A 13,018-nucleotide genomic window follows, 5' to 3' on the forward strand; every position below is an offset into this window, starting at 1 on the left:
GAGGTTTCATCTGAAGTATGTTTGCAGTTCCCTGTTCTCTATCAGCAGGGCCCAAGGAATATATTTTTAAACTGGTACCGTGTACTTGGATGGTTGGCAAACCATGAGATTATTTATGATATTTGTCAACAACCACTTCAGTTGCCTCTGCCAAATGTTTCAAGTACAGTTCAGGAATTTCAGAAAGTGGAGGACTATTTATCTATGGTGGAACAGTAACCTTCTGAGATAATGCAGGATGCAGTGATTCCATCCATGAGTGCATTGGTAAAGCCAGAGTTTCTAAGGCACCAAGACAAAGATGTCAGGCTCATTGTTGTTACTTGCATTAGTGAGAATCACACTGAAAACGTATCTGCTTCAATGCAAACAATTAGGAGTTTGGTTTGAATGAAAGAAAGACTGTGTTTTTGAAATTACACAGCAGTTTCGTAGCGCGCTACGAAACTGCTGTAGGTGGTGATTTTAAACGCAGAGCAGCTATTTTGATAATATGAGCGGGAATTTTGAAAGAGAGACACCTGTCCATCAATACAGCCTACAGCACATCAGAAACATGGCAGCGTTCCATACCTTGGATTATTAAAGACTAAGAAACATGCTGTTATATATTTGAGCAAATTAATGAAAACAGAAGCCGAGAAGCAGGGGACATCTCCTAATACTACGGGGCAGTAAAGGATTCAGCGTTCAAGGTCAATATGGCGTATTTAACATCCAGCTCAGCCAAATCTAAAGAAGACCAGGTGTCAAAGAACGAGGAGTAGCCACTATGGCATGGAAAGAGAGTTAGAGTCCTAGTTAATTTAGAACTTCTTTTTAAAGTTCCAGTCAGCACTTTATTTGTATTTAATAGTTTGTTGTAAAGCAGATAGGTGTCATCATAGGCAGAATTCGAGTTGCCCTCATGTTGGAGGAGGAAGCTCGAAGTAGTTAGAATAAGGATTTTCTATATATAGCTGGAACATCTATGTAATGAGGGTTGAATATTTTATAAAACAGAGGACTGTTTTGGCTTGTGAAAAACTCAGTTTCAGTAATACAATTTGCTGCTTTTCTTCTCAGGATTCATATAGTGTTTCAATGCTCAAGATATGTGGTTTTGCTTTATCCTTAATGTTTTTTACAGTTGTATAAATACACAATCACTCAGAATTCACTTTGCTGCTCTGATTTCCTATGTGTATTTGTAAGCTGAGGTTTCTATGAGATGTGTTTTGAGTATTTAAACATCACATGCCCTGACTTCTATGTATGAGTAGTGTTATAGTTTACTGAAGGATGATTAACTCCATAAGCCCAATGGAAGTCTTTGTAATGTCTGTCCAGCCAACGTATTTGTTAAATTCACTTTGCAAGAGTTAGCCATCTCATCAATAGTCAAAATCAATAACCTTTTGAGAGAGCCCTCTCAGGCTAAGGAGGCTAAGCCTTAGTCAAAAGATTGGTCTGAAACAGTTACACAGAGTCTACCTGGTCAGCAGCCTTCCAGTGCTTGATTTTGTGATAACAGTATGCATCACTGAATCAAATAATAATTAGAATTGCGTAGCTTCCACTATCTTCTCAGTGTTCTCCCCAAGAGCCACCTACATGCAACTAGCAAATGGAGAATAGATTTATTACGTTCATCTCTTTGTTTAGACAAGAGGTTAAAATATTTATACTTTGAAATATGTTTTAATCATGGTCATAAAATGACATTGCAGAAAATCGAAAAAATTGAATTAATATTTGAAGGATAATCTATATTTAATTGAATTGATAAGATTGATTTTGAAATTTCATGATACGTTGCTTCCTAGGTTTACTAGGACTTTCGTTATAATAAATTTTGAGATTAGTCATCAAAATTTTTGGTATATTAAACTTTAAAGGATAATTTAGTTGGCATGTAATAAATATAAAATAATTAAATTAATAAGTTGTCATGAATGCACATATTAAAATTAACTTAAAAAAAAAAATATTTTACTATCCATTACGGCAAGGTAATTACACTTCTATATATTTTAACAGAGCGATAATCATTAAACTTGTGTATTCTGTTGATGCATAAACGCATTACAACATGGCCTTAGCCTTACTTATAATCTCATTCCTTTTCAAAGGTTTCTGAGATAAATGAGATAGATTTGATGGTTCTCAATATTCTTCGGGATTTGTCAGTGTTAAGGATATACTGATTTCAGTATTAAGCATATACTGATGTCACTTTAGTACTATTTGTCTTATCTGACTAAGGCTGGAATAGACATGCTATTTTCTGAGTTTATAAACTAAAGTTTTAATGTTGTGCTGTTAGTATTAAGGATATATTGATGTTGCTTTGGTACTCTCTGTCCTATCCGACTAAGGCTGGAATATACATGCTATTTTTTGAGTTTATAAACCAAAGTTTTAATGTTGTGCTATCCCTCCACCTGGCCTCCATTAATGTTGAGTTATTGCTAGTTGCTGTGGCGGCCTAGGTATTAGGTCTGGTCTTTCAGAAACTTCAATGCAGACTATGGTCTCCAGGCTATGGCGTTGATCCGACGGTGGGTAAATTCTTTGGGTCCTTTTGCCTCAGATGGCTTGGCGTTCTTTGCTCATTGTTTCTCTCCTCTGAAGGAGGTCTTTGGTCCGCTCTACAGGAGGGTTTCTGTGTGCAGTTGATGCTGGTCTTTCACCTGTGGTTGGTGTTGTTGGGTGCAAAGGCCACCTTTCCCTACCATGATGGTTCTTGTTGTTGCCTTATGGCTCTTCTGATGATCAAACAATGTTCTCTGTTTCAGCGGTTCAACAATGTTGGGAACTTTGAAAAATACAGGTATTATGCTGATTATTTTCTTTTGTTGGTTGCAAACTTCAGGTTTATACATATGTATACTTTTTTACAATACGAACTTCTAATTGTGGACTCCTCCCGGTTGGGGCGGAGGTGTTTGCAGGTGGAGCAGACTCCCGGATGAAGAGTTGATGGAACCCTTGCTCAACTCGTCGTGTATCGAGCTATCTAGGGTTTTCCTATCAGGGTTTTACGGTTGATAAATTTCAACTCTGGTGAACGAATTGGTCTGAACATGCTTGTTATTTATTCGTGGTCTTATTTCCTTATTTTAATGGAGGGTTCGCCAACTGACTTGGTGTATGTGCTTGAGTTAGGAAGAACATTGCGAGGCCGAGGCTTGTTTATCTTTGTTCTTTTAATGGACTTGGAGCGAAACTGGCTCGGCCTTCGCAGATAAGTTCTAGAGGCCAGTCTTTAGATTTTGATATTTATTCCATTGAAATATTCAAATGTTTAACTGTAACTATTATTTTTGATAACCCATCGGGGATTTCTACATGATTATAAAGTGTTCTCCATTTATATCGCAATTGTAGCTCTTTGTGTTTTCCGTTTATATCGCAATTGTAACTCTCTGTTCATTCTAGGTTATAGAATATTATTTCGTTTTCATTTCCGCCTGATAAGGTATGAATTTAGTATGCATATGAGAAATGGCTTTAGAGGAAATGCCTATATGAGACTTCTAAGATTGGTGTTTTGCCGCACTGGGTTTGCTCTGGTATTCAGAATTTATTAGAGTATTTTATTCAATTATTTCATTTTTCTTTCGCATTACCCAGAATGAATTAAAAAGGGGTTTTGAAGATTATGTGGCTTGTTTTGTTTTCCCTGAACTCACGGTTTCACCGTTGTCTATATATATGTGTGTGTGTGTGTGGGGTATCTATTGTCTATATATATATGTGTGTGTGTGGGGTATTTGTATGACTTTTATGGCACAACAAATGCATATGGTTGCTCTTCTATAACCTTATTATTAGGATTTGTTTTGCTCTTCTATTGCATGGTTTTCATTATGAAATTTTACAGATTTAATAGCTTAATTTCTAATACTAGCATAATCTCTATTATCTGCTTAAACTTGTTTTGCTTGCTTAATGTTGGAATTCAACTCTGTCTTTTGGTTATTATTATTCTTTCTACAAGGTTTCTCTTTTTTTAATTGGTACATTTACCAATTCATAATTATCCTTCTACTTGTCTATTTCTTTTTATAAGAGTTTTGCATACTAACCTACTAGTTTTCAGGCTAATGTGTCATTTTCTACAATCTAAGAGCATTTGACCTGTAGATACAAATATTTATGAAGATATATATGATTTCTTTCAGTCTAATAGCTTTTGATATATATTTTCAGAAAAATACATAACAGATTTCTAGAATCACTTGTAGGATAATTTTACTTATCTAGCTCGCTTTTTACATGTAGATATATATATGTATATACACACACATTCAGAAAAATACAAAACAGATTTCTAGAATCACTTGTAGGATAATTTTACTTATCTAGCTCACAAAACTGATTTTTAGAATCACTTGTAGGATAATTTTACTTATCTGGCTCACAAAACTTTCCAGATTTATCCTGCAACAAAACCAAAACCTTGCTGCTCAACACTGTGCCTCCCAACCTTGAGACTACTTATGTTGTAGTCTCCCCCCGAGTTGTTCATGTATCCAAGAACCTTTTCTTCTTTTTCTTGGTCGAGATCTTTAATATCTCTGACAGTTGTCTCCCCCCGAGCTTTAATATCTCTAACAGTTGTCTCCCCCTGAGCTGCCCGAGCTGTTCCTTCTTTTTCTTGGTCGAGATCTTTAATATCTCTGACAGTTGTCTCCCCCAAGCTTTAATATCTCTAACAATTGTCTCCCCCTGAGCTGCCCGAGCTGTTCCTGTATCTAGGAACCTTTTCTTCTTTTTCTTGGTCGAGATCTTTAATATCTCTCACAGCTATCTAGTCCAAACTAGAGGTAGCAACAGAACTTTGCTTGGCCTCTCAGCACAGACTTCCTCATTTCTTGCCACCCTGATCTCCGATTCCCCTATCCTCTTTATCCTTCTTGAGTAAATACTCAAGAAATTAGTTAAGGCCAATAACTGTTTTCCTAACCACTTAACAAATAAAACAATATTTACAAATAACTGCTAATTCACTTATGCATAAGTAATTTCAAAAAATAATTTTGTAATTAAAATAACATCAAATTATTTGATTTGCAGTAAATTAAATATTTGCATAATTTGGAGATATCACATAAATAAATAATAATTAAATTAAATTAAAAATAATAGCATGGGAAAATGGTTTTGAAAGTATGAATTTGTTGGTTAATATGTTTTGATTGCTAATTGAGTGCAGGAATGTAAAATATGGAGAAATTACCATTCTCCGCACCCCTGTATAATATGTTGGTTAATATGTTTCGATTGTTAATTGAGTGTAGGAATGTAAAGTAAGGAGAAATTACCATTCTCCGCACCCCTTTATAATATGGTGCACTTATGCGGAGGTAATGTGTTTTTTCGTATTTTTTTACTATCGCACTTAGTATTTCTTTATAATAATTTTTTTTTTTTTTTTTAAGATTTGAAGATCATTGTAATTATGAATTTTTAAAATAGAAAATTAAATAACCGCTAGAATATAAAATATATATAGAGTTTTTCTTTTGAATCCAAATCAGAAAATCAAATTGATTGTTGATGATGTTTTGTTCGATGTTACAATACATTATATACATGTTGAAACATTCATAAACTTTGATCCATTAATCCTGGATTAGAACATAATTATAATTCTCTTGACTTGATCTACAAAATACCATGGGCAAAAAACCATCATGTCTAAAAGCATGTGTGAAAACCATGCACTAAACCATGGATAGGTTTGCCCATCATCCTTGAGTCTCCTTGAAAAAAAGAAAAACTTAACAAAAGTGAAAAAACAAAACATTTATAATAATAATAATATAATTTTAAAATCATGATCAAACCAAACATTAAATTGGTGTGTGAGTCCATAAGATAAGGATCCACCTCCCCATAACAATTACAACAAGTGTACAAAATAAGAGATAGTAAAATAATTCTTTTGAGAATAATTAGAAGGTACTATAATATAGAGTTACTATATTAGTACCTTTCTTTTATAAGGTTAAAATATTTTGATTTTGAAATGAGTTGTGATTTTTGGACAAGTAGTATTTGAAAGGAAAAAGAAAATATTAAACTAAAAATGTGAATGGTTTGAATTATAAAATATATAAAAAAAGTGTCCAATAGAATATATATATGTGTTAAAAAATTGTGTATAAAAATGTTATCACAAAAATTTTAAAATATGAATTAATTTTTATCTAGATAATATTAATAGATATAAAAAGATGAAAGTATACATATATTTGAATTCTAATATCTTAAATTGAGAACAAAAAAAAACACAACAAAGTGTTAAATTTCCATAAGGAAATCTATCTTCACATTAATCAAATAATGTTACAAATAAATATATGAAGTGTTGTCTCAAGATAGGGAAACTATCTTGGACACACAATCTATTGGTTGAGAGAATATCTCAACCACGCACAAATCTAGGAAACAAAATAGGGACATACTCCTCTAAATAGAAAGAATCACAACTCAGACAAGTAAAAATTACATATTCCAACGCACCCCCTTAATGAGTACTTGTCTCGATATCAATATGCAAAGTTTAGTTGTGGTCTAACATAACAAAAGAATATGTTGATGTCCATATAAAGGACCAACCATCCATTGGAATGCATGGGTGTCAACCACTGCAACCGCCAGTGTACTAGGATGCCCTTTGCATACATGGTTCTGTCAACCATTATAACTACATAAATATACTTGTACTTGTAAATCCCCCTCCAATATCATCATTATGGGTTTTATCGGATTACCCGTAACCATGCTCTGAGTTTTATCGGATCACCCTCAACCATGCCACTAAGGGCTCTCAACCACCACAGCTCAACTCACCAAGGGCCTCAAATCTTCCACTAAGGCACTCCAGCCACTAAGGCTCACCAAAGACCCGACTCAACCAGGCCTATGGTTTTCTCGGCTAACCCTAAACCATGCCTACAGGGCCTCTCCACTTCACTCTCACATGTGGTTTTTGTCTTACCACAAACTGACACTGCAAATCCAAAGTAGTTTTTAGATTACCACGAATTGTATGGGGGTACACATTGTTGAGAAATGGCAACAAGAAATTCCAGTGTAATTTGTCCTTGAATTAAACTGTGAATTAAATTTGAATTCTATTCTCATAGCAACTTAAAATAGTTAAATTAAGTTTATTAAACTTACTTAACTTAGGAAATTCGAGTTGGAAGTCTTTTGGAAGTCATGTGTATGTTCTCCCTACTTTGTAGGAGTCCAGTGTGAGTTAATTGTGAGTTGTAAAATAGAAGACTCAGTTTCATGAGTGAGTTCAGTTAAATTAGTTCTCAAACTGATTGAGAGAACTAATAGTGAGCTAACAGTCAGTGGTGATGTTAATGAACTCCACCAGTGCTACTCTAGTTAACCAAATATTTACTCATCAGAAACTCATGCAGGTCGATTTTGAGAAAGACCCAGTTGAGACTGAAGTGCAGGAACAGTGTACTATTTGTTTTAGATTTTTCTGAGTTGCACTGAAAGTGCATGCATTCAGGAACTGATCCTTGAGGGATTGCACTATTTTTAGAGGCTTTATTTCCCTTTAAATACAAGTTATCCTTCATAGGAATTACACATTGGAATAGAGACTTGGAGAGCTTGTGAATTGGTTAAGCTTTGGCCTTGAGCTTGCTTATGAGTTGGAGATTGAATTCGCTGAGTGTTGGGATTGCTCTAGAGAGAACAAGCATTGTAATTTATCTTAATTTTCCAGATTAATACAAAACAGATAGTAGGGTTTTGAGTTGTGGCTTTCCCCATATATTTATTGTGTTATGTGTCTTTGATTCTCTTCCTCTATTGATTATTGTTTACTCGATGTTTATGGGATTCCACTGGAAAGAGTAGAATTAGATTCTTGTCTCTTGCTTTAGTACATTGCATGAGCTTGTGAATCTACAGGATTTTCTACATGGTATCAAAGCAAGATTTTTTTTTGGGCCGAGCTTTTGCAGAGAAGATCTGAGAATTTCTATGCAAAATTTTCAAAAACAAATTGCAGATCTAGATTCCTTGGGAAAATATACCCAAATTAAAAAAATAAATCGGCTGAATCGGAGTTCAGATGAGGGAGATATCACTGATTTAAAATCAACTCTCTAGAGGAGATTTCGAAGTTTTGAGTTTCTGGGTTACATGTGAAAGTTGAATTTGCATACATACATCAGGATCGACAAATGGTGTTCCATGGGTTGAGGCTTGAGTATGCCTTGGAAGACATCTCTAATTTCATAGCCTGGAGGGACAAGATGGAGGTTGTGCTAGAGGACAATGGCTTGAAGGAATTTGTTGAACAAGAAATTCCTAAGCCAACAGCTATTGATGTATAGAACTTGGTCGAGTGGAAGAAGTGTGTGGCGAAGGCAAGGCAGATAATCTTTGAGGGAGTTCTAAATCATATTGTCTTGAGTCCCCATGGAAAGGAAACCCTGCATGCTATGTGGAAAACATTGACGAACTTATATCATAATAGTAGTGATCAAAGGAAGTTGGCACTGAAGGATAAACTTCATAAAATCAAGATGGAGAAAGGCAAGACAATTCCAAAGTACTTGACCAAGTTCACTCAATGTCGAGATGAACTTGGAAGTGTTGGAATCACGGTTTCCGAGGAGGATATGGTGAGCCTTGCTCTTCTTAGACTCCCAAAGAGTTGGCATAGTTATCAGGACTCTGTCAATGGTCGGGAGAAGCTACCAGAATGGGAATGACTATGGTCGGATTTGATGCAGGATGAGATCAGAAGGAACATCGGGGATAGATCTTCATCAAAGACTGATGATGAAGAGAATTGTGCCTTAGCAATTAAGGCGAGAAAGGGGAAAGGTAAACTTTCCCATTCCAAATCTGATTCTTATCATGGAGGTAAGAAGAAAAACATGACGAAAGTTAAATGCTTTCATTGTCACAAGATGGGACACTTTGCTACAAATTGTCCATTGAAAAGTCCAAGGAGAAGTCTTCAGAAGGAGCGATGGGTGAGGTTTTGGCCTCCCAATTCGAATTTGACTTTTCCCTCATTGCATGCATGGTGTCTTCAATGATGGGAAGTGTCTGGTACTTAGAAAATGGAGCTTCTTTCCACATGACTGGCGACAAAGAGTTATTCAGTGAACTAGAGGAGAAAGATCTTAAGATGCATATCAAGATGGGTGATGATAGTAAGTATAGTATTACTGGTGTGGGCACTATTACTTTTCAGAGGGATCATACAGCTCCACTCACCTTGAAGAATGTTATGCATGTACCCGGACTGAAGAAGAACTTGGTATCTGTTGCCATGCTTGAGGATAGAGGTTATGATGTGATTTTTTCGAAAGGAAAGGTGTTCCTTTGACACATAGCCATGGGTCAAGTAAAGAAGATAGGGATTCGAGTTCAGAATCTCTATAAGATAAAGGTAGAGGATTGTGTTGTTTTGAGTTCAAAAGTGGAAAAGATGTTGAGCCGAGACGTCGGCGAGTTGTGGCATAGGCGATTAGGCCACTTGCATCATGGGGCTTTGAAGATATTGCAGCAAATCTCTACTGGTCTTCCCAAAGGGACACTTGAGCAAGTTTATACATGCAAGGGTTGTACTTTGGGAAAATACACGAAGTCTTCCTTTGGAGACAGAGATAGTCGAGCAGAGTCTATTCTGGAGAGAGTCCATTTAGATGTGTGTGGACCATTCTCGACAACATCCACGGCCAAACACATGTATTATGTTATATTTGTTGATGACTATTCTCGTAAATGTTGGATATTTTTTATGACTATATTTGTTGATGACTCCTTTGAATTCTCTATTCTCAGGCTCGAATATTCCGATCAGCTGGTTTGTCCACTCGTCTTCGTTAAATGGACGCACTGGGATGCAGATGCAAGCAGTCACTTTGGGAATAGATTCAAGCCGATCAAGTGTTTCACAGATCGCAGCATGGGATTCCAGATGGGGGTCACCCTCTTTCAATGTATCATTCTCCGCATGCAACATCCCCTCGTTGCAGCCATGGCAGCCCTTACTCAAGCAACACAGAGATGGGATTAGGCATTGGGAATCAAGGAATCTTTTCAGTGTTCCAGGCAACCGATGAGCAAGCATCATTGTGATGTCTTCCACTGTATTGAATACAATGCAATCACATCTGCTATTCCGATTTTCTGTGCAACTACAGTGGCGGAAACATTGTAAAGGGCAACGTTGCAGAAAGATGGAATGCACATAAGATACATTAGAAATACTATTCATGAATTTTCTCACCCCCAAGTAACGAGATAATGGAATGACAACATTATAACGGAACATTTCTATAGATTTTCCCCACACGTAGTCATTACTTTCAAGCCATTTATGTTCCTTTCCTCCTCTTTTCTAAACTTTCTACCCTTAGCAAGGGTTTCATACCCTTTATAGTTATTAGTTAAAATGATTAATCTTTTATTAAAATAGGAAAAAACCAATCAAATAGAATAAAATAAAATAAAATAATTTATTGCTAAAAAATAACGCTGGATTAAAAACAAATAAAACTAAAATTATATGCATTACTAAATCAAATAATAATTTCACATACAAGTGTGGAGAAACTCATTGTACACGAGTACGGAAAAGTGCATCATTGTGGGGTGGGAGTGCTGAGAATTGCATAGCTTCCACTATCTTCTCAGCCTTCTCCGCACCTACATGCAACTAACAAATGGAGAATAGTTTTATTACCTTCATCTCTTTGTTTAGACCAGAGGTTAAAATATTTCTACGTTGAAGTATGCTTTAATCATGGTCTATAAAATGACATTGCAGAAAATTGAATTAATATTTGGAGGATAATTTACATTTAATTGAATTGATAAGATTGATTTTGGAATTTCAAGATACGTTGCTTCCTAGGTTTACTAGAACTTTCGTTATAATAAATTTTGAGAATAATCATAAAAATTTTTGGTATATTAAACTTTAAAGGATAATTTAATAGACTACACGATCATGGCATGTAATAAGTAAAAAATAATTTAATGAATAAGTAAATAATAATTTAATTGAGTTAAGGATGGTAGCATGGAAAAATGGTTTTGAAAGTATGAATTTGTTGGTTAATATGTTTGGATTGTTAACTGAGTGCAGGAATGTAAAGAAGTATGGAGAAATCATGCCTGTTGTCACACTCCGTTACAAAAGTAAATTTTTTTTTATCTCTTCTTACCAGCTTGCAATATGCATATACATATGAAATACATGGAGCCTCCACGTACTTCTGGTGCATATATATATAGTTTCGATCTTTATGAGCATTCTAATTTACATATATAATGTTTCGACCCTTATGAACATTACGTATCAAAACTTCACTTTATTATACATTGCAAGGGTTATATTTGGTTCATATTCATGCACGGGTTATTTATGCCACATTCGGGTTTTAGCAATGTTTATACACATTAATATTTACATGCGGCGATATGGAAACAATTCCAAGACACGTCCTGGTACAGTGTTACGTTCCCCCTCATAAACGATTCCTTTATGGCATTTACTAAGCAGCGTACTGAGCTGCATCTCCGAGGCGCTGATGTGGTGTTGCTCTGCCCGATTCCGGCGCTCTGTCACTGAGCGTCATCCATCTGGCTTGATCGACGGTCATTCTGCAAGGTGCCATGTGCTGTGGCGTGTTCGAAACTCCATGTGCCGTGAGGACAAACTCCTCGGGCTCTGCCATTTCGCGCTCAGATCTTTTCCCGGTTCCTCTTCGCTGATCGAACGATGGATAGAGGTTCCATTCGATCGAGGGTTGAGGTTACGCCACGGGGCAGGGTTTGCGTTGGAGTATTTAAAAGTATTCTTCATACAGGCTCGTCATTGTTTCATGTTGAGCTACTGTATGCCGCCCGAAGTGCTGAGGCTCTCTGGCAAATCCGGGAACCCATCCTCAGTGCGAAGAACACAGGGGTATGCTGTTGTCATTCCTCCAGTCTCAGGTATATTTGATGTTCAATTACTTACCCTTCTTCACCATCTTTTACTAAGGGCGACCCATGCCTCCGGATTTGTTTACTGTTCTCAGTTTTGTTGTTGGTTTATGGTCTTCACAGTATCGAGCAAGTTCTGACCCTTTACATTATCGTGCCAGGGAGATGCTTCGGCGACCAGCCGGCACCGTGGGAGTCGGGTTCCTTCCTCCGCCGTCCCTCTACAGGTAAGATTCGGGCGGAACCATATGACCTGCGTTTTAGTGGTTCTTGACTTTCCGGGCATTTTCTGAGTTATAATTCATCTGAAACAGGGATGCCGAGGTTTATGCTCTAGCATTCGGTCCCTGCGACTTATAACCAGTGTTTCTTGTTGCGATGTTACATGTTTTTCGTTATAAATTTATGTGGCTAATAGCAACAGTTTTTGTTTTGTTATCCGACTTCTGTCGGAACCCCGCCAAGTGCTGTTCGCTGGCTTAAGCTGTATAAATGTATTCTTTTGGTTTCTGGGTCATGCACAGTTCGTAAACAATGTTTCTGGGCAATGTTGCCACAGTTTTTATAGTATAATCTCTTTACTGTTTAGTTTCAGACTTATTATGTGTTAATGTTATCTGGGTATAGCCCGAGTTCTGCATAGAACCGTTCGTAGGGTAATCTCGCCTACAGCTCGGTTTTAATATGCACTCAGATTGTATATGAAACTCCTTTCAATTTCTTACAGATGTAATGATTGTTCTATGATGGCCTTATCTTGTTTTAGTTCGGCAATGGAGCCCTGCCAGCTAAGCTTTCGCTTACGCCCAGCGGCGGTGACTCTTGGGAGCCGGGTCTGGCACTTACTGTGTGCATGCATAAATGTTAGGGTTTCTTTTCGTTTTGTTTTCACGGTATAGAAATTCCTCAGTCTGAGATCATATCTATATTCCGCTTGTGTATTTACTCAACTGTTTTTCCTGTATAATAGCAGAGGTAACTTGTTCTACCAGAGCTTATATTGTGGTTCGCCGACGAGCGTTCGGCCTGCTCGTTATTTTGA

At 36.6% G+C, this 13,018-nt stretch overlaps 1 long non-coding RNA gene across 1 annotated transcript; it reads left to right on the forward strand.

Moving 5' to 3' along the window:
- Positions 1 to 2,434: 2,434 nt before the first annotated feature.
- On the forward strand, positions 2,435 to 3,105 carry LOC149254078 (uncharacterized). Its single transcript, XR_016266253.1, has 2 exons — positions 2,435 to 2,812; positions 2,934 to 3,105. It is a non-coding gene; the product is annotated as an uncharacterized LOC149254078 (long non-coding RNA).
- The last annotated feature ends 9,913 nt before the right edge of the window (positions 3,106 to 13,018 follow it).

This window comes from Pinus tabuliformis, chromosome 7, assembly GCF_031772625.1.
Source record: "Pinus tabuliformis cultivar Carrire ecotype Pingquan chromosome 7, CPIR1, whole genome shotgun sequence".
Lineage (NCBI taxonomy): Eukaryota > Viridiplantae > Streptophyta > Pinopsida > Pinales > Pinaceae > Pinus > Pinus tabuliformis.